General features: G+C 52.2%; 1 protein-coding gene across 1 annotated transcript in view; it reads right to left on the reverse strand.

The window, feature by feature from the left end:
- SLAIN2 (SLAIN motif family member 2) overlaps positions 1–21,790 on the reverse strand; it is a 786,196-nt gene that overhangs the window by 317,597 nt on the left and 446,809 nt on the right. The window lies entirely within an intron of this gene.

Consider the following 21,790-nt stretch of genomic DNA (forward strand, 5'->3'; position numbering starts at 1 on the left):
AACTAGGATGTCCGAGAGTCTGTGCTGGTGCTGAAGCTAAGATGTCATTAATGGGTACTGCTTACCAGAAGGAAACGAAGGTGTTTGAGTTTGACCCGCTAGTGCACGGTAATGGGCCAGCTCTGCGGATGACGCTAGATGATGTGCCATCTCTTCCTGATCTGAAGGCGCAATCGGCTGTATCTTTCCATCCCGGCCAGGCTACCAATCAAGCTATTGAGTTGTCTCCTCACGCTGATAGCTTTTCCGATGCAGACCCATTAATCAACTGCAAGTTAATGATGAGAAGTAATTAACCAATGACTACACACAATCTGAGTAACGATGATCTTGCCGAGGCGGACTTCGACTTTTCTAAGCCCGACATAGCGATCTGGCATGAACCTGAGAGCTCCACCAATAAAGAGGCGCAACTCGGTGGCTTTGGCTGATCAGTTAATTAAGGACCTTATTGAAATTAATGATAAAGTTAACTCACGCAATGAGAAAGTAGCTGTTTGGATACAAAATAATGAAAGGAAAAACGATTCTTGTGAAATTATCCCTATAGAGCGGTTGGAACAACGTGTCAGAATTGAAACTGGCAATGATTTGCTCTTAAAAAAAAGATGCAAGCATAAGGAACAAGTTACTTACCTGTAACTGTTGTTCTCCAGCATGGGTCTGGCATGGATTCACATGCTCATGAATATTCCCCGTCGTCAGGCTGGGAATCCTCGGTAAAGAAAAAACCAGTATCAGTTTCGTTTCTGATCTGTCTTTCGTAGTAATAACCAATCACTGGTCTCTGCGTCATACTGACCACAGCCAATGACTGCCCTCTACCTAAGCACCGCCTCTGGCAGCCATCTTCAGATTTGGAAGCACGTGAAGTGGCAGTATGACCAAGTGAAGAGCCGCAGAGGGGTAGGCGGGAGGGTTCGCATGTGAATCCATGCCAGACCCATGCTGGAGAACAACAGTTACAGGTAAGTAACTTGTTCCTTCTCCAGCATGGGGTCTGGCATGGATTCACATGCTCATGAATAAAGAATACATAGCAGTACACACATGCACAACCACGGGAGGTGGCAAAGGCTCAACATTAAGCATTACAACAAACTCAACATTAAGCATCTTACCTCCTCACCAGGCTCACCTCAGGCGAACAGGTTGCGCAGCACTGCTTGGCCGACCCTGGACTCCTCCCTGGAATCCCGATCGACGCAGTAGAATTTCGTGAAGGTGTGCGTCGACCTCCACGTAGCAGCCCTGCATATGTCCAGCAGGGGCACACCAGAAAGGAACGCCGTGGTAGCTGCGATCGCTCTGGTGGAATGGGCTCTCGGACGGCCAGGCAGAGGTCGGTTTGCCAACCGATGACAGTACATGATACAGCCGGAAAGCCATCTGGAAATGGAAGCCTTCGAGAGAGCCTTCCCCTGATTGACAGGTCCAAAGTTCACAAAGAGTTGGGACGTCTTCCGAAAACACTTCGTGCGGTCCACGTAGAACTTCAGCGCTCTAGCCACATCCAGTGAGTGCAAAGTCCTCTCATCCGGCGACTAAGGCGAAGGGAAGAACACAGGCAACACCAAGGGTTCGTTGAGATGGAAGTCCGACGGTACCTTGGCATGAAGGAGGGGTGCGTCCTGAGCACTACCCTCGTGTCGTGAAAAGTCAAGTACGGGGCCTTGCAGGAAAGGGCCTGGATCTCTCCCACCCGTCGTGCGGAGGTGATGGCCACAAGAAATGCTGTTTTCCACGACAGAAACTTCAACGGGGCCGAGTGCAGAGGCTCGAACGGAGGTCCCATGAGCTTGGTCAGCACCACGTTGAGCTCCCACGCCGGGGACGGCGCCTTCACCGGCGGGAACGATCTGAACAGTCCCTTCATGAACTCTTTCACCAGACGATGAGACCACAGGGACGACCGGCCCGTGGTTCTGGTGTATCGGGAGATCGCAGCAAGATGAATCTTGATGGATGCGTGTGCCAGTCCAGCTTTGGCCAGCGTCAGCAGGTACGGCAGTACCTGGGGAGCCGTAATCCGTAGAGGGTTAATCTTCTGTGCGTGGCACCAGACAGAAAACCTCTTCCACTTGTGTCCGTAGCATTTAAGAGTCGAGGACGCCCTGGCCTTTGCAAGAACCTCTCTGCAGTCGGCCGGTATGTCGTATCCTCCAAACTCTAGCGCTGCAGGAGCCAGGCCTGCAAGTTCAGCGATTTCGGGTCGTGGTGGAGGATGGCGCCTCCTTCCCTGGAGAGCAGATCCGCGTCCACCGGCAGCTTGATTGGCGGGGACGCTGACAAGTCCAGAAGGTCCGGGAACCATATCTTCCTCGGCCACGCAGGTGCGACGAGGATCATCCTGCACCGTGACCTCTTGAGCTGATTGACGAGCCGGATTAGCAGTGGCAAAGGAGGGAACGCGTAGAGGAACAGGCCCTCCCAGGGGAACGAGAAAGCATCGCCCATGCTCCTCGCCTGGGGAAACCTGCTGGCGAACCTCCGGCACTTGGAGTTCGTCGCCGTCGCGAACAGGTCGATCTGGGGTGTGCCCCACCGTCGGAAGAGGCGATCCACTAGATCCTGCCGTAGTTCCCACTCGTGGCACGAGCGCAGCTCCCTGCTGAGTGAGTCGGCGATGGTGTTTTTTATCCCTGCCAGATGAAACGGCACCAGAAACATCCCTTGGGGGACTGCCCAATGCCACAGGTCCTGCGCCTCCTTGGACAGTGCTGGGGACCTGGTTCCGCCCTGTTTCCTGATGTAAAACATGGTGGTGGTGTTGTCGGTGAAGATCCTCACCACCTTGCCCTTGAGGGACGGAAGGAAGGACCTGAGGGCCCAAAACACTGCACGGAGCTCCAGGCTGTTGATATGTAGGGATTTCTCCGTCGGGAGCCAAAGGCCTCTTGCGTGCAGATTTTCGGTGTGAGCTCCCCACCCTTCCAGGGAGGCATCCGTGGTCACTGTCTCCTGGTGGGCTGGGGTCTGAAAGTCCATGCCCGCCGTCAGATGCGCGCGGGTGCCCCACCACCGGATCGCTCGTCGGAAACTCTCGTCAAGTGTGATCCTTTCCTCGAAGCTGCCCGTCGTTTGGATCCAGGGCGCGTCCTGGAACTCCTGCAACGGGCGCATCCAGAGCCTGCACATGGGAATGAGGTAGATGCAGGAAGACATAATTCTGAGGAGGGACTTGATGGACCTCACCTTGGCCGCGTCGGCCACCAACATCCGCTGCACCTTGCCCAGGATGGTCTTGGTCCACTCCTCCGACGGGGAGGCCAGAAGGGACACTGTGTTGAGCCTCGCTCCCAGAAACAGAGCGTCTTGCGCGGGTACCAGGTGGGATTTGGCGTAGTTCACGGAGAATCCCAAGTCCGTGAGAAGTTGGACGGTCCTTGCCGTGTGAACCACGGCGAGCTCCCTCGTCTTGGCTCGGATGAGCCAGTCGTCCAGGTAGGGGTAGACGTGGATCCCTTCGCGGCGCAGCTGCGCCGCCACCAGTGCGAGGCACTTGGTGAACACCCTGGGTGCCGACCGTAGTCCGAAGGGGAGGGCTTTGAACTGGTAATGACGCCCTTGGACCACAAACCTGAGGAATTTTCGGTGCCCCTTTAGGATGGGAATATGGAAGTAGGCATCCTCCAAATCCAACGACGACAGGAAGTCTCCTTCCTCCAGCTGACCCAGGACGTGCTGGAGGGTGACCATCCGGAACTTTTGCGCCTTGATGAACTTGTTCAGACGTCGCAGGTCCAGGATGGGGCGCCATCCCCCCGTCTTCTTCTTCACAAGAAAGTATCTCGAGTAAACTCCGGAGCCCCGAAGCCTCTTTGGGACGAGTTTGATGGCGCCCTTCCTGAGCATCGCCTTTACCTCCAGGAGAAGTTGAGGGACGTGAAGTTCTTTCCTGGCCACGGGGGGGACGTGCGGACACCTTCTTTGAAACTCGAGCACGTGGCCCCGGGCCAAGGCGTCCAGCACCCAACGGTCGGTGGAGATGGACTCCCACACGCTGACGAAGCTCGCCAGCCGGCCTCCCACCGGGGTGCTTCAGTGGGGGCCCGACCCCACGGCCGGTTCAATCCTGCTTCGACGAGGCTTTGCCGCCTTGACCTCCTTGGCGCCGACGGCGGGGTCCGCCAGACTTGCCTCGTCCTCTGTAGGCCTCCTGAGACGACGAGCGGGCCGCTTGACGGTAGGTGGAGAAACCGCCACCGGAACCTTTGGAGGCGCCCTTGCCTCCGCTGCTCCGAAAGGGCGTCCGTCGTCGTTGCAGAACTCCAATGGCCCGGGCCGTCTCGGTGTCCGCTTTAATGGCCTGAAGGGAATCGTCCACTGTTTTCCCAAACAGGTTGTTCCCATCGAAGGGCATGTCCAGGACTCTGGTCTGAACGTCTTGACGGAAGTCCGTAGCCTTGAGCCATCCACGCCGCCTAAGGCAAACGCCGTTGCCCAACTGGCGGAACCCAGTGTCGGCGATGTCCGTCGCAACGGTAATGGCGTGGTCCGAAGCCACCTCACCTTCCTGCAGGATCTCCAGGGCCTCTGCCCTCTTGTCGTCCGGCAAGAAGTCCAGCAGGGGAGCCAGTTTGTACCAGAGCTCCCTGTCGTAGCGGGCCATGATAGCCAAGGCGTTGGCCGCTTTAATCGTCGTCGCTGCAGACGAGATGACTCTGCGTCCCATAGCGTCCAATTTCTTTCCCTCGCCGTCCGGTGGGGAAGTCGATGTGGAGGCCGCACCCCCCCGCTTTTTTCCTGGCCGCCGCGGAGACGACGGAGTCCGGGGTAGGCTGCGCCCGGAAGCACAGGGGGGCCGTGTCCGGGACCCGGTACTTTTTCTCGTACCGGTCTCTTCTAGCTGGCGTCGTGGAAGGGTTCTTGAGGAGGGTGAGGCCCTCATCCCAAATGTCGTCCAATAGAGGCACTGCGAGGACCGTCTTCCTCTTGGCCTCGCGCCGCTGAGAACGGAAACCTTCCTTCTTCTTCTCCTCAGGGCAGAGTTGGAAAAGCTCGGATGCCCTGGTGATCATGGAGTGGAACGATCCAATCTCGTCGGGCGGAGAAGCCCTGGTGGGAGGCGACGACGGTACATCCTCGTCGTATACCTCGTCGTCCGTACCCGTCGCTGCCGTGTCAGTCCCCGTATCATCCCCTCGGGTGGACGGGGAGGAGGGCTGGAAGGGGCGCGACGGCTGAAAAGGAGGCGGAGGGTGGATCCTTCTTTTCTTAGTAGGGGGAACCCCAGAAGGTCCCGGTTCTGGGTCCCCCGACGGGAGAGGTTCCGTCGGCAACGGTAGTCTCGTCCTTATCTCTGAGCATAAGGACTGTATAGCCAACAAAATGGCCGCCGAGTTGTCTCGCGGCGCTGGCAGAGGGGAATCCGACGGGCGATCAGGGGCCCCGTCGGTACCCTCGACGATGTCGTCGTCACCTGCGTCGGGATCCATCCCGACGGGCCGGTCTTCTTCCACGCCGAGGCCGTGGCTTAAGACCTCGACCAGCTCCTCCTCCGAGGTTGAGGCCGAATCTACGACAACGCCCTGCCCCCCCTTTTTCTTCCCCACGGGGGATTTCACGGGGGTCCTATCGATGGGCACAAAAGAGGACTCCCTCCGAGGTGGCAGGGAGACTGAGCCCTGAGGTCGCCACCACTGGTGTAGCCTCCACAGGTTGAGCCAGGGCCGCCGCGACAGTTTCGATTGAGGGCTTGGCCGGATGGATTAAGGCCTTCACCACCTTAGGTGCGCTCACCGCCTTATCCTTGAGGGGGGGGGACACTGCCTCGCTCCCCCTCCGAGCTCGACCGGGGCCTCTCCAGGAGCCTCGCCGGGTGCTCAGCCTTCCTCTTACCCGACCCAGAGTGTTGGCTCGTGGTTGATGGTGCCGGGGAGGGTGCGCCCAGCCTGGCGCCCGTAGAGCCCGACCGTTCGGCGCTCCCGGTGCCAGCGGACTCGCGGTGCTTGGCCTTATGTTGGACCCCCGTCGCCGGGGCGTCCTCAAAGGTCTTAGAAGACCGCTCGGATTTCTTCCTCTTCTTCTTGCCGGACGGGCTCTTCCCTTCCAGCCAGTTGGCGAGACGTTGATGGCGGTCCTTCATGGTCCACTCCGACATGTTGCCGCAAAACGCACAGTCCTTCTCCACGTGCGTCTTGTCCTCATGTAGGCAGTAAAGACAAAAAGAGTGTTCGTCCTCCTTGAAGACGTTCTGCAGCTGGCATCCAGGGCAGACCCTGAACAGCTTTCCGGGCGTCGAGCTTCCCTTCTCCTGGGCCATGACCGGGCCTGAGAAACTTCTGGAGTCCTCCAAAAGCGTAGCTCGACGAAATCTTCACCCTTGAGGGGCGCAGACGAATCCGACACGGGTCCCCGTTGATCGGATGGAGAGTCGGTGGAGCTTGAGGCTCTTTTGACCGAAAAAACGAAGTTTTTGAGAAAAAACGTGATAAAAATAGCACTAACGCTCGAGAGCAATAGCACGAGGATCCCAACACATGAACGTGCGGTAAAAATCTGAAGATGGCTGCCAGAGGCGGTGCTTAGGTAGAGGGCAGTCATTGGCTGTGGTCAGTATGACGCAGAGACCAGTGATTGGTTATTACTACGAAAGACAGATCAGAAACGAAACTGATACTGGTTTTTTCTTTACCGAGGATTCCCAGCCTGACGACGGGGAATATTCATGAGCATGTGAATCCATGCCAGACCCCATGCTGGAGAAATAACGATATACCACCGATAAGACCTCAGGTGGCTAAAAGAAGAATTGATGTCTCTTTGTGTAGCTGAGCGTGGGAGAGCGGTCGCCGGTGGCCCCGAGGGAACTGCAGGCCTGGAAGCCCTGCCTCGGCATCCGTGAGTAGATTGTGTTTGTTTTTAAAAAAAAAAAAAGAAAAGTTTCATCTGCGCTCGTAGCGCGTTGTTGTGCCTGCTCTCCCCCTCCCCTCCCACTTCCTGGTTCTCCTCTTCCTCCCGCCTCCCTGATCACCCACCCCCCCTCTGAATGGCTTCTGCCTGCCTCCCTTTTGGGCTACTCGACGCCCGCTCCCCCTGCTAGCTTCTTTGTGTAGCTGAACGTGGGAGAGCAGTCGCCGGTGGACCCGAGGGAACTGCAGGCCTGGAAGCCCTGCCTCAGCATCCGTGAGTAGATTGTGTTTCTGTTTTTAAAAAAAAAAAGAAAAGTTTCATCTGTGCTCGTCGCACGTTGTTGTGCCTGCTCTCCCCCTCCCCTCCCACTTCCTGGTTCTTCTCTCCCTCCCGCCTCCCTCCCCGCCCACACCCCCCTCACCTTCCTCTCCTCCCTCTTCCTATAACTACACCCTTTGGGGCAGCCCTCAGCCTGGCAGCCCCCTGCAGCTAAGGGCCCCAAGGCCAAGGGCGACTCCTTCAGTTGCGGCTCCCTGTGTGTCTGCAGGTGTCCGCAGGGGACGCAAGGCGCCTGTACTTTGCCATTTCCACCTTCGCGCGGCCCACCCCACCTACACCTGGTCACTTCCTTCGCATGGTGTCTTCACCTCACTGTGTTCCACAGTTGAGGTAAACGTGGGTTTTTTTTCTCCCCTCGCAGGATTCTCTAACTTAGGTGGCCTCTGTACCGAATACTCATTTACTGTTCTGAAATGTGGTAAACTTGGGTTTTTTCTCCCCTCGCAGGATTCTCTAACTTAGGTGGCCTCTGTACCTAATATTCATTTACTGTTCTGAAATGTGGTAAACTTGGGTTTTTTCTCCCCTCGCAGGATTCTCTAACTTAGGTGGCCTCTGTACCTAATACTCATTTACTGTTCTGAAATGTGGTAAACTTTGGCTTGCCGCTCAAGTCCTGCCTGCGTGCTTCTCGTATCGTCTGTCTTCCCGCCCCCACACTCCCTCCTACTCCATGGTGCTCTCTATCTCGCCTATCTTCTCTAACTGCTTCTCTATTGACTATCCTGCTCTCCTCACTAAATCTGGTAGGAAAAAGTTTAAAAAGGACATCCTGGTCTCCAACCCAGGCCTCCCTATTGCTGACACCTACACTAGTGCCTGCTCTAAGGAAACTCTCACTGACATCCTCTTTTTCGTGCCTTCACCTGACCTATGGACCCTTCATATGGTCTCTGTGCTCTCTCCTTTTTCCTCTTCTCCCATTAATGGTGGCACCCGTTGGGATGTCCTCTTGGCCCCCTTCCGCTCCTCTAAGGCCATCATTAATGTCTACGCTAATGGGACCGTCTTGGTCCAAGGCCCTCAGGCCAACCTTCACCTCTTTGATAGACGCTTCCCTCGCCTCATCAACTTCCTTTCCTCCCCTGCTGTCCCTCCCCTGTCTTCGGCTACCTTGCCTCTACCCTCCCTCCCTGCCCCCTCTCGGACTCCCTCTTCACCTCCTTCTTCTACACCTCCGCAGGGCGTACCTCTGATCTGTACCCCTCCCCGGAAGTCCTTCAAGGATGGCAACCTTCTCCACTTTGCCACTCTTAACTCTTGCTCTGCCATCAAGCATTCCTCCGATATCTGTCGCCTTCTTGAGGAACTGGACCTTGACGTCCTCGGTCTCACTGAGACATGGTTCACAGCCAGCTCTGTCACGAGCTTTGACACACTCCTACCTGAAGGTTACAAGATCCTCTCTGTGCCCAGGCCCAACCCTGCAGGGGGGGGGGGCTTTGCCCTTATCTTCCCTGAGTGGATTCCTGCCACTGTCACTCCTACGCAGACCTACTCCTCTTTTGAATGTCTTGTCTGCCGACTCTCTCTCTCTCCTAGCCATTCCCTTACCGTGGCTACTATCTATCGACCACCTGGTCAAATGTCCTCCTTCCTCTCTGAGTGGGCTGACCTCTCCTCCTCACTCCTGTCCTCTACCACTCAACTCCTCTTTCTTGGTGACTTCAACATCCACCTAGATGCCTCCTGTCCCCCCACTGGACTCTTTCGTGACCTCTGCGACTCTCCCTCACTCTCTATTCTCCCATCTGGGCCTACTCATTCTGCAGGGCACACCCTTGATGCTCTGATCTCTTCTGACCTTCCCCTCTCTGTCCCTCTCTCCACTCCTCTCTCCTGGAGTGATCACTTTCTCCTATCCTCCCACCTCACCCTCCCTACCCCACAGGCAAAGCCACCCTCATCATTGCCACCCACCTTCTCGGTCATCCGACCCATGAAGCGCGTGTCAGTTGTGGCTTTCGCTGCCACCTTCTCGCCCCCCCCTGCCCCTTCGGCTGACTCCCACCCTGACACAGCCCTCTCCTTGCTCCACTCTGCTATATCTGATACTCTTGATATCCTTGCCCCTGTCATGAAAATCTGCCTGAAGCCCAAAGCCAAATGTAACTCCTGGTATGATTCGGATCTTGTCACCCTAAAACGCAAGTGCAGGATGGGAGAGAGGAAATGGCGTGCTTCATGTTCATCCTCTGACAAACTGGCCTGCCGCCTGCTCCAAAGGCAATACCGTCTCTCTGTTCTCACCAAGAAGAGAGCCCTTATCCAAGCCCGCATCTCTGCGGCATCTAACAACTCGGCTGAACTCTTTAAAATCTGCAAGGAGCTTGACAACCCTGCTGCAGTCTCTACCTCTCCTGTCCCCTCCCAGGCCCTCTGCACTGCACTGGCTTCCCACTTCATCTCTAAAACTCAGGACATCCTGTCCTCACTCTCCTCCTATCACCTCCCCCCTCTCTCTTCCCTGCTCTTCCTCTGGCCCTTCTGCAGCCACCCCTCCTCCCTCCTTCTCTGCCTTTCCCCTTTTTTCTGCTGACAAGGTTTCCAGACAAGTCCGATCTATGAAAGTCTCGTCTAAACAGAGTCACCCCTGTTCCTCCAAAACTATCAAGGACCACATCGACTCCTTGGCTCCTGCCCTGGCTGACTTTTGCAACCACTCCTTAGCCTCTGGAGTCTTCCCATCCCCTCTCAAGCACTCCCTTGTGCATCCTCTCCTTAAGAAACCCTCTGCCGACCCCTCCTGTCCGGCTAACTATCGCCCAATCTCCATCACTCCCTTCCTGGGCAAGCTCCTGGAGAAACTGGCCATCTCCCAGCTTAACCTCCATGCTGAAGCTGTTGATAGTCTCCATGACCATCAATCTGGCTCCAGAGCGGCCAGAAGCACGGAAGCTGCTCTCCTGAACATCTGTGAGGACCTGCTCTTGAACCTCTACTCCAACACTCCGTGTGTTCTCATTCTGCTCGATCTCTCTTCTGCCTTTGACACTGTCAACCATGCCATCCTGCTCAACCGTCTCCGTGACAACCTGGGTATCACTGGTCAGGCTCTGGCGTGGCTGACCTCTTTCCTTTCCAATCGACCCTCCCAGGTCCAACTTGGGTCCTTCCTCTCCGACATCTTTTTCTCCACCTGTGGCGTTCCCCAGGGATCTAATCTCTCTCCCTGGCTTTTCAACCAGTATCCGGCACTCCTTGCCCACCGCATCACCGCCCTCTGCCCCAACTTTCAGTGCTATGCGGACGATACCCAGCTCATTTTCAGGCTACCCTCGGCCTCCTCCTCTCCTCCCTCATCTCTGACTGTCTGTCTGCTATCCAGGAATGGTGTGCTGCCAATGACCTCTGCCTTAATGCTAGTAAGACTGAGATCCTACTCATCGGCACACCCACTCCCTCCTTCCCTGCAGCTCTCTGGCCGGCCTCCCTTGGCCCTCTTCCTGCTCCTACCTGCAAGGCAAAAAACCTCAGGGTCATCTTCGACTCCACACTCTCCTCTCCTCATATATCCGATGTCTCTAAGAAGTCACATTACCAGCTGCACCTCCTCAGAGGTATTCTTCCCTTCCTCTCCTTCCCCCAGAAGCTCACTGTCTCCCGAGCCCTGGTTCTCTCGAAGCTGGACTACTGTAACAGCCTCTATCTTAATCTGCCTGCCTCCACTCTCCGCCCTCTGCAACTCATCCAGAACAGAACTGCGAGACTTGTCCTTGGCTTCAAGCCCAGGGACCGTATCTCTCCAGGACTGAAATCTCTACACTGGCTCCCAGTGGCTGCGAGGATTAAGTTCAAAACCCTCTGCATTGTCCACAAGGCCTTCTGGGGCCTGGTGCCCAAATACCTTCAACTCTCTCTTCCGAAATATCTTCCTTCCCGAGCCCTACGCTCATCCGTCTCCAACTCCCTCAGGGTCAGCCGCTTCTCGAAGCAACGAGCTGGGGGTAGATCTCTCTCCGCGGCAGGGGCCTCCCTCTGGAACAGCTTCCTGCCTCCCTGAAACTCGAGGAGAACCATCTCTGGTTCCGGAAGCACCTCAAAACCTTCCTCTTCACTTCTGCTTTCTCTCTCCCTCTCCCCTGCTAAATTCTTCACCAAAACTGCACTGATTCTGCAACTGGGCCACTCTCACCGACCTCGGTCCTGGGCCCAGTCACTCTTCACTTGCACTGCCTCCCTGGCAACTCCTGCACTGCGGGACTGTCTCTTTATCACTACAGCCCCCCCAGCACTTGTCTGCACTTACCTTGCACTTGCCACCAGCTGGCACTATTTATTTATTATTTTATTTCTATTCTACTTATTTGTACTGCACTCCCCCCCCCCCTTCCCCCTTCCCCTTTTTCCCTTCCCCCTACCCCTGCACTTGCGCGGTCTGAATGACACCTGGCCTAGTAGGATCGTTGTCGGTCTTCCCCTTGTTCCCCCCTCCCTGCCTCGTCGCGCCTTGAAACACTTGTGAATAGGCGCGTTACAAATGCCATATCATATATCATTCTAGCCCGATGGCAGTGATCTGTTGCTCGCAAAAGAGAAACGGCCCAAGCGAGGACCTAAGGTATATAAAGACAAAAAGCCTGGTACTATCAAAACAAAGAGCAAAGCGCTGGAATTCTGATATAGAAGTAACAGAAAACACCCTGTCAGATGATGCATCTTCTAGCTTCCCTCACAACCAAAGAAAACATAAGCCGAGGAGACAACAGAATTCTTTTAAACTAAACACAGGACGCAGACGCCGAAGATTTTCAGAAGCAGCACAGCTGTGGACATTACCTGTCATAGATATGGAATACGTCGGAGGACCAAATCCCCACGAAGAACAAGTTACTTCTTACCTTGTAACGTTCTTTCGATGGAATGTTCCTCCGACGTATTCCTTATCTTAGATATCTCTTTCCAGCTTTGCTGGCCTCGGAAAAATGTTTCTCTAGAGGGGGCTGCGCGTCGACGTCCGCCGAGTCGATGTCCCTCGACAGCCGCCTTATCGACGTCATCTTGCCTATAAAGGCTGCATGCAGCGTCCGTTGCTCAGTTCCGTTTTGTAGCCCACAATAATTCTTTCTGGAATAGACTAATCACTCTGAAGGAGCGCAAGCTGCAACAACAAGGGAGGTAGTACTGCGGAGATGGATGGGAGGGTCGATAAGGAATACGTCGGAGGAACATCCCATCGAAAGAACGTTACAAGGTAAGAAGTAACTTGTTCTTCGAAGGGATTGTGTCCTCCGACGTATTCCTTATCTTAGATAGGCTCCCATAGCAGTATTCTGTTATTGGAGGTGGGAGTACTGACTTCATGCTTCTTTTTATTGATGAATAGAGTGCAATACTGCCCTTCCAAACCTAGTCTCTTGACTAGAGGAGGAATCCAAGTTGTAAAACCGTGTAAAGGTATGGACGGAGGACCATGTGGCAGCCGCACATATGTCTAACCTGCACTCCTCTTTTGAGGGCCGATGAAGCTGCGATACCTCTGGTCGAATGAGCCCTAAGGTGTTGAGGGGGCTTTTTTCCTGCCAGTTTTTAACATTCCAAAATGGCTAGAATGATCCATCTGGAAATGGTCTGCTTAGTTATCGGTAACCCCAGCTTGTGACCTGCGTAGCCTACAAACAGCTGGTCTGCTCGTCTTATCCTAGCCAGTCTACTGATGTAAAACCTTAAAGCCCTTCTTGGGTCCAGCCTATGTAAGCTCTCTTCCTCTTTCCCTGGATGAGGAGGAAGATAGAAAGATGGAAGGGTAATCTTCTGAGTGATATGGAATTCCGAAACCACCTTTGGGAGGAAATTAGGCTTCACTTGCAGAACAACTTTGTCTTTGTGAAATATTGTATGAGGGGGTTTACAGGAAAGAGCTTGTAACTCGCTCACCCTTCTAGCAGATGTAAGTGCTATTAATAAAACATTTTTAAGGGTAAGAAATCTTAACGAACAAGAATGGAGTGGTTCGAAAGGTGTGCCCATCAGGAAAGTTAGGACTAAGTTTAAATCCCATAGGGGAACCTGGAATGGTCTTGGGGGATAAACGTTAGTTAACCCCTTTAGAAACTGTATTACCAAAAGTAACTTGAAATAGGATGGTTCTTCCGCAGTGCACTTAAAGATGGATAGCGCTGCGAGATAGCCCTTGATGGTGCCAACTTGAAGGCCCGAATTCGCTAAATAGAGTAGGAAGGACAAAACCATTGGTGTACCACATGAAAAGGGGTTGATATTCTTTTCTCTACACCAGCTGCAAAATCTGTTCCAACGGCAGCGGTATAAAGACTTTGTTGCTGGCCTCCTTGCCGAAAGCAACACCTCCATAACATCATCAGGGAGGTCCCAATCCTTGTACCTCAGCCTTTCAGAAGCCAAGCGTGAAGGTTGAGGGTTTTGATGTCTGGATGGAGAACCTGACCTCCCTTCTGTGAGAGTAGATTCTCTCTGAGTGGAAGTCGAAATGGAGTGCAGATGGACAAGTCTAGAAGGTCCGGGTACCACGTTCTCCTGGCCCAATCCGGGGCAATTAGGATCAAGGTTTTCCGGAATCTTCTCAACCTCCTGATCATTTGAGGAATGACAGGGACCGGCGGGAACGCGTACAGAAGTGGAAACTCCCAGTCCACTATGAACGCATCTCCCAGAGCTCCTCTCGGGGGAAATTCCCTTGAACAGAACAGATCGCACTTCCTGTTGACACTGGTGGCGAACAGATCCACCTGAGGGGTTCCCCAAAGGGCGAAGATCTCTTGAAGGACTTCCTGAGCTAGTTCCCACTCGCGGGAGACTGTGCTCTGCCTGCTCAGAGCGTCCGCTGTCAAGTTCTTCTCTCCGGCTAGGTGAACTGCTGATAGAGAGATTCCTTCTTGGATTGCCCAAAACCAGAGCTGTATCGCCTCTCTGCACAGAGGTAGTGATCCTACGCCTCCTCTTTTGTTGAGGTAATCGATGGCCACTGTGTTGTCCGTCATTATCAGGACATTCTTTCCTTGCACAGATGGCAGGAACGCCTTCAGCGCAAGTCTGATGGCCCTCAGCTCTAACAGGTATATATGTAGTCTGGACTCCGATGGAGACCAACGACCGCTGATGGTCAAGTCGTTGGCGTGGGCTCCCCACCCCATGAGTGAGGCATCCGTGACTACTGTTATCTCCGGCCAGGGTTGCCAAAACTGTTATCCTTTCAGAATGTTCTCCTGACAGGCCCACCACTGAAGGTCTCGGCCACCCTGTCAGGAACCTGAAGAAGATCTGTCATTCTTCCTAAGAATTGTGACCACTGAGTTCTCAGTGCCCACTGGAGGGATCTCATTCTCAGGCGAGCCTCTGGCACTAGGAAAATGCAGGATGCCATGAGGCCTAGCAACCTCAAAAAGTCGAAGGCTGGGAGAGGTTGGGCATTTTGGAACTTGGTAACCATCTGTAGAATATCTTGAGCCCTCACCTCTGGTGGCGAGGCTTTTCCCAGGGAAGTGTCCAGGATCGCTCCGATGAACTGGAGTCTCTGCGATGGTATCATTTGTGACTTCTTTAAATTGAGGGAGAAGCCCAGTCTGTGAAGGGAGTGGCAAACGTGATTTAGCTGGATCTGAGCTTGTTCCGAAGATACAGCCCTGATCAACCAATCTTCCAGGTAGGGGTAGACGTGAATCCCTTCCCTCCTTAGTCTTGCAGCCACTACCGACATTAACTTGGTGAAGACCCTCAGGGTGGAGGTCAGCCCAAATGGCAGCACTCGAAATTGATAATGAGAGTTGCCAATTGCGGACCTCAGGTATTTCCTGTGTTTGAGATGGATAGGCACATGGAAATAAGCGTCCTGAAGGTCCAGAGATACCAACCAGTCCTGGAACTGAAGGGCCTGAAGGATCTGAGAAAGAGTTACCATCTTGAATTTGTCTTTCCTGGGGAATTTGTTCAATTCTCGCAAGTCCAAGATGGGTCTCAATCCTCCGTCTTTCTTTGGAATGAGAAAGTAAGGGGAGTACCAGCCCTTGTTCCTCTCCGCTACAGGTACCGGTTCTATGGCACCTTTCTCTAGCAGGTCTAAAATTTCCTGCAAGAGGAGCGGATCTGGAGCTTTTAGAGAGCTGATCCCCGGTGGATGACTCGGAGGTATGCGTAGGAGAGGCAGGCAGTAACCTTGGGCAACTGTTTCCAATGCCCAAGCATCTGACGTGATAGCCTGCCATTCCGCCAGATGTTGAGTTAACCTGCCTCCTACAGGTGTCTTGTGAGGGAAGTCCTCAGAGTGGTTTTTGGGCGGCTGATGCAGATGCCGATGGTAAAGAGGCACCTGCTGTTGCTGCGGCTTTTGAAGATCTACCCCGTCCACCTCGGGTAGTTCTTCTTTGTCCCCTTTGAGCCGGTCGTCCTCTACCTCTTCCGAATGCGGAGTAGAAGCAAAAGGACTTGCCTCTCGCAGAGGATCCTGTGGAACGAAAAGGTGTCTGACGGATTGCAGCGCCTAGGGATTTTGCTGGTGCCTTTGATGTTTGCAGTTTTTCTAAACTGTCATCCGCCTTTTTCCCAAACAAAGAGCCATTGAATGGCATGTTCAAGAGCCTGGCTTGCACATCTGGGGCAAAACCAGACTTTCTCAACCAGGCAAATCTCCTGGTTGTTGTACTTGCCACCATTGCTCTGCTGATACTGTCAGCCGAATCAATGCCCGTCTGGAGGGATTCACACATAGCGTCTTTACCGTCCTGTATGATATTTAGGAACGCCTCCCTTTCTTCTCCCTCCGGGATGCAGTCAGCCACTGTAGAAGCACACTCCCAAAGTGTATGGCTGAATCTAGCAAGGGTGCAAGTAGCATTAATAGATTTTAACGCCATGCTACATGCCGAAAAAAACTTTCTTTGCCATAGCATCATATTTTTTATCGTCCCTGTCCTGTGGGACGGTAGTGTAAGCAGTCTTGACGTCAGTAGAAGATGCTGCCTGTACCACCAGACTTTCTGGGGATGGATGTTTGGACAAAAACTCCGGGTCTGCAGAAAATACCCTGTATTTAGCAGACAGTTTTTTATTTACTGCCGGGATGACATCTGGGGTTTCCCAGTTCGTCATGATTTTCCTTTGAAGAGCTTTATGAAAAGGCACTACAGGATCCTCCTGTGGACCTTTATCAAGAATATCCGTGAGGTCATCTTGTTGGAAAGCCTGTGAAGGTGTTGACCACCCCATAAATTCTGTGATCCTGGCCATTAAGGCTCTTTAGGGGGTTTCAGCATGCTCCCCCGGGTCTGGCCTAGCGAACTCCACCTCAGGGGAAGAGTCTAACCCACTTGCCTCATGTAAGGAATCATGTAGTTCCTTTAACCTGCGTTCCTCTGAGGATAACTCCTCCTGAACTGGGGTTGCAGATCCCTGCAACTCAAATGTCTCTTCTTGGTCAGATAGTTCTCCCTCTTCCATAATTGAGGACATAGTTCTCAATTGGTCTGAACTCACAAAGGGTGTGAAACCCATCTCCAAGGCCGAGGGTGCCAAACTTGTTGTAATCGGCCTTGAAAACGTCGACGAGGGCTTCGAACGTGGCGTCAAAAACAAAGGCAGAGGCCTCGAGGTCCTCGATAGAATTGGGATGCTGCTCGAGGATGTCGACAATCTCGACGCCATCGTCATCGAATACCTGGGGATAGCCACTGGGTGCGCCGCAACCGTGACTTTCCTTGGCGTCGACGCCGGTGTCGAAGATGGCGTTGAGTCGACAGACCTGTGTGTCGAAGGTCCCTTCGACAACGGCGTCGAAGATGGCGTTGAGTCGACAGACCCGTGTGTCGAAGGTCCCTTCGACAACGGCGTCGAAGACACCGACCTTGGCGTCGACGGAACCTTAATCGACGGCACCTTCGAAGAAGGGTTCGAGGTCATAGCTTTACTCGAGGGTTCGTGACGCGCTCGAGAAGCTTCCTTCGCCGGGTACTGCGACTCGCGGCGTTTTAGACCTTCGGGTCTTTCGACCAGAGCATCGCTTTCGGCAGTCTTCGAGGGGGACGAGGCCGCTTTCTCGAAGACGCTCATCATATTTTTGCGGAATTCCTCCCATTCAGCCCGGGAACTATGTTTCGTGGGGCAAGGGATTCTCTTAGGAGAAACTGAGGAAGAGGAGGACGAAGAAGGGGATCTTTGACGTCTCCTCTTCGAGTGCTTCGATCTCGAGGAGTGATGGGACCCGCTTCGAGACCTGGAGCGCGAATGGTGACGAGGAGACGAATGTCTCGACTTCGTCAAGGAAGAAGAAGCTTTTGAAGTCTTACCTTTTTCCAGCTTCCCCCTATGCTCCTACAGGGCCTTAGCTGTCATGGACATACAGTCCTCGCACTCCGAACAATGGTGTTCAGCTCCCAAACACCACAGACAAACTCTGTGAGGGTCAGTCAGCGGCATCTTTTTCCCACAGTCTCGGCATTTTTTAAAGCCGGACCGAGGGGTCGTCGGTTCCGACGAGGAAGCCATCGAGTATGGATCGAATATCTCGAGGAAATTGGATTAATTCACAACGAAAACTGAGCAACGATATTCCGAGGCACTGAGTAAGCGCGGAAAAACGGAACTGAGCAACGGACGCTGCGCGCAGCCTTTATAGGCACGATGATGTTGACGTCGATACGGCGGCTGTCGAGGGACATCGACTCGGCAGACGTCGACGCGCAGCGTCCTCTAGAGAAATTTTTTTCCGAGGCCAGCAAAGCTGGAAAGAGATATCTAAGATAAGGAATACGTCGGAGGACACAATCCCTTCGAAGTGTAGATTTTCACCAAGGCCCAGGGAAACAAGGCCATCACCTGTCCCCAGCCTGTCAACAACCGTTCATGCCGTCTGCCAGACACCCTGGTCAATGTGGCCAGTTCACCTCAACATGCGATCCAAAGGTAACTTTGTATACACGGCTTTGCCATAACACGCTGCTAATGGACTGCGGAAGCCTAGACTGATCTTCCCGCAGCTAAATACAATTTCAAAACATCACATCTCGTACGGCTATTAAAGCCAAATGTAAAGTTTACTAATAACCCATGGATACGTTGTCATCCCTAACTACCTTGTATTGATTGCCACTACTTGCCTCCTCTACTATAAGATATATATGCATTACTTATGTTTTGAATGCGCAACATGTTGTCTACACAATTCTAGCCCCATCCGCCCGTTTAGCTTTAACACAAACTTGTGCTAGATAACCACACCCCTAGCCTGACGACGCAAGCTTAGCACCATGGGTGAACCCAGACTGCACATCTTGCCCCTCGCCCTGGGTTGCTGCTAACGCTTTCCCACTGGCCATCTAATGCTTGCATTAACCCCGCGAGCCATCCTGACTGCTACTGTCCCCCGATTGAATATCGACTATGCGCATACTGCTACTGTATACTTATGTCAGTGTGTACTGCGTATCACTGCTATCCCAATTATGTTCTGCGTGATTATGTCTTAATGTGTTACTGAGGCCTAGTGCTTGCATATTGTGTCCCCTCTATATTTGGCACACAATTACATGATTGTACTTGCCATTGATTGTGCACTCACCGCCTTTGCACTACTTGCCACCTTACTGCCTTTAGTACCCATTAGCATTGCCTGATTGGACCTGTGATTATACTGTATTGCTCCCACCAACCTTGTTGGTGTGAGAAACCTGTGACTCCCCCACTGCCTATTGGATACCCACAATGTGTCTTGACATCTAAACTGTTTATATGGCATTGCTCCCACCTGTATGCTGGTGCGCATACTGCCTTCTGAGAACGTGTGTTTTGCACATCCTATCCTCTTGCTACTTGTTTAACACTGCCCACTTGATCTACATCCACTACTAGTCAGTCAAATGTATCTATATTGCTCAGGATACCTGTTTTAGTTCCTGGTGATCCCCCGCCACTCTCCTTGACCCTGTCAGGACGCATAGCAACCTCACAATATCACTTGCTTAACATGATATATCAATATTTTATCTATATGGCAATAGTGGCCATATTACTCTTCCTAACAAGTACCTTAGAACCCTGTGACATGTGGCTCCCTCCATACGAGGTTGGTCCAATTTCACCTACCCTGCCTATAATGACAGCCAATAACAGTAGTACTGCCTATCCAAACCATTTCTGTACTACAGGTCTAAGAGTCCTTGTAACATACCCACGCACCACTAGTGATAGAAACCTTAAACCCTGCGCTAGACTCCAAATTGCATGAACCACTTACAAGATCTTTACCCTCAAATAATAAAAGGACAATCCGTCCCATCGGGGTGAAGCCCCACAACTCCAACCAACCCACCTCTGGGTCTGCTTCTCATGCCAATGCTACCCAGCACAAGGCATCTAAACCCAAGCTATTTGACCAACACATACTCACTCCTATCCAGGTCGCAGCCAAAACGGAGGCATATTCCCTTAAAGGAGCACTCCTAAATGTGAGATCGCTCGTTGCACACGCCACGGATCTCTCTGACCTAATACTGGAAAACAGCTTGGACTTCCTCGTCATAACCGAGTCCTGGTTACACAATGCTGCAGGACTCTCGCTCATGTTAGCCATCCCACAAGGCTACACGATAGCTAGGCAAGATAGAGATGGAACCCGAGGCAGAGGCATCGCTAATATCTAGAGCAAGCCTCTCATTGAGACTAGCCCCCCAACAAACTCTGCAATCATGTGAAGTCCTTACTGCTAAACTTCCTCTAACTAACTCCCAGTCACTCACTAGCCATTTAATCTAGACCTCCTGGTCCTCTTGGGACATTCGAGGAGGATATGTACAGCATACTAGACAACAACCTCAAAACATCTACCCAATTACTATTACTAGGTGACTTTAATCTAGGTTTTTTTGACCCCGCAGGCAAGCATGCCCATGAAGTAGCCAACATTATTACTGCATTAGGTCTGTCACAAAAAAACAATAAACCTGCCCACATCAAAGGGAGAACTCTAGACTGGGTAGCTGACTACAATTGTACCGCCACCATCACTTCCATTGAGCCGATAGCATGGACAGATCACTCTCGTGTCCTTCATGCTATCTACTCCCAGACCACCCCCCATGGCCTCTCAAACTGTCCCACCTTGCCCAACTAGAAATAAAAAGATTATTACAGTGGATAAAGTAATCCCTACCATTCTCCCTACACTAAATGCATTGCCTGACAATTTAGACCCTGATACTCTGGTCTATGAATACAACAAAATTATGCTCACCACATTGGACAAGATTGCACCACTCAAAGTTAGACCAAGTAAACCTAAAGCCCATCTAAACAAGTGGTTCACTTCACAACTAAAGGACCTACGTCACCTATAAAAGACAATGTGAAACTACCTGGAGAGCATGCCCATCTAATGAAAACAAAGTCAGACTAGCGATAATCTCCATGCAATATAAAAATGAAATCTGCCTGGCTAAACAAAATACGTATAATGAACGTATTGTCAATTCTAAGTCAAGTATGAGAGAATTATTCACCATATTAAAAGAATTAGAGTCTCCGATTCCCATAACCGACATCTGCATTAAAAATAAAACTTGGTGTTCAGATATCCAAAATGCACTAGCCAATAAAATAAAGACACTCCAAAATAAGATAACCCAAAAAAAAGACTCTGAATCTACAGCATTCCCTATTATCCCTTTGCCAAGTGATACACCTACTGCTCAGGCCGCTAGATTCCAATTCACTAAAACCTCCATTCTAGAGGTTGAAAAATGTATCTTATCTCTGAAACCTTCCAACTGCAAAGGCGACCTTTGCCCAGCTCAAATTATAAAAGACGCTGCCAGAGATCTGTCCCCATTCATATCCAAATTGATCAATACCTCCTTCACCTCTGGCACCATCCCCTCCAACCTAAATTAATCCTGGGTACTCCCACTCCTAAAGAAACAAACTCTAGACCCACTCATTCCCACCAATTACTGACCTATCACGACAGTACCATTCCTACTTACAATACTGGACAAAGTCGCATTTACACAAATCCAAAAACATCCCGAACTGCGAACTGCACAAACTCCTAGGAGCTAGACAATCCGGCTTTCGCCCACTACACGGGACGGAAACTGCCCTTATCGATTTTAAAACAGATTGATGAGTTGAGAAATAAAGGAAAAACAGCCCTCCTCTTACTATTAGATCTCTCAGCTGAATTTGATCTTGTGGATCACAAAGTCCTCTGTAATCATTTGGACGTAGCAGCCCACTTTTCTACAGAAGCTATCAGATTGATCGGATCATTCCTGAGTGAGAGAACCATGAGGGTCTTCTCACCATCGGCAGCAGCGGACCCTGTCCCCATCATGTGCGGTGTACCCTAGGGTTCTTGTGTCTCACCCACCCTGTATAAAACATTCACCAAATCTTTGTTCGATGATCTGGACCTTCTGGGTATCACATTCTCCTCCCTCTTACTGGGGATTATGGCAAGGATTTTGCGTTGGTGAACAGGGTATACCTCATCATTCTGGCATCGATGGCCACACACAGACTATGCCTGAATGATAAGACAGAGCGGATAATCCTGGGTACCCACTCTAACCTCAATAAATTAGGCCATGCATATTCTTCATTTACCATAGATGGAAATATTATCAAAGTATCC

This window comes from Ambystoma mexicanum, chromosome 6q (genome assembly GCF_040938575.1).
Source record: "Ambystoma mexicanum isolate Mex_15411 chromosome 6q, UKY_AmexF1_1, whole genome shotgun sequence".
In the NCBI taxonomy this organism is placed as follows: Eukaryota; Metazoa; Chordata; class Amphibia; order Caudata; family Ambystomatidae; genus Ambystoma; species Ambystoma mexicanum.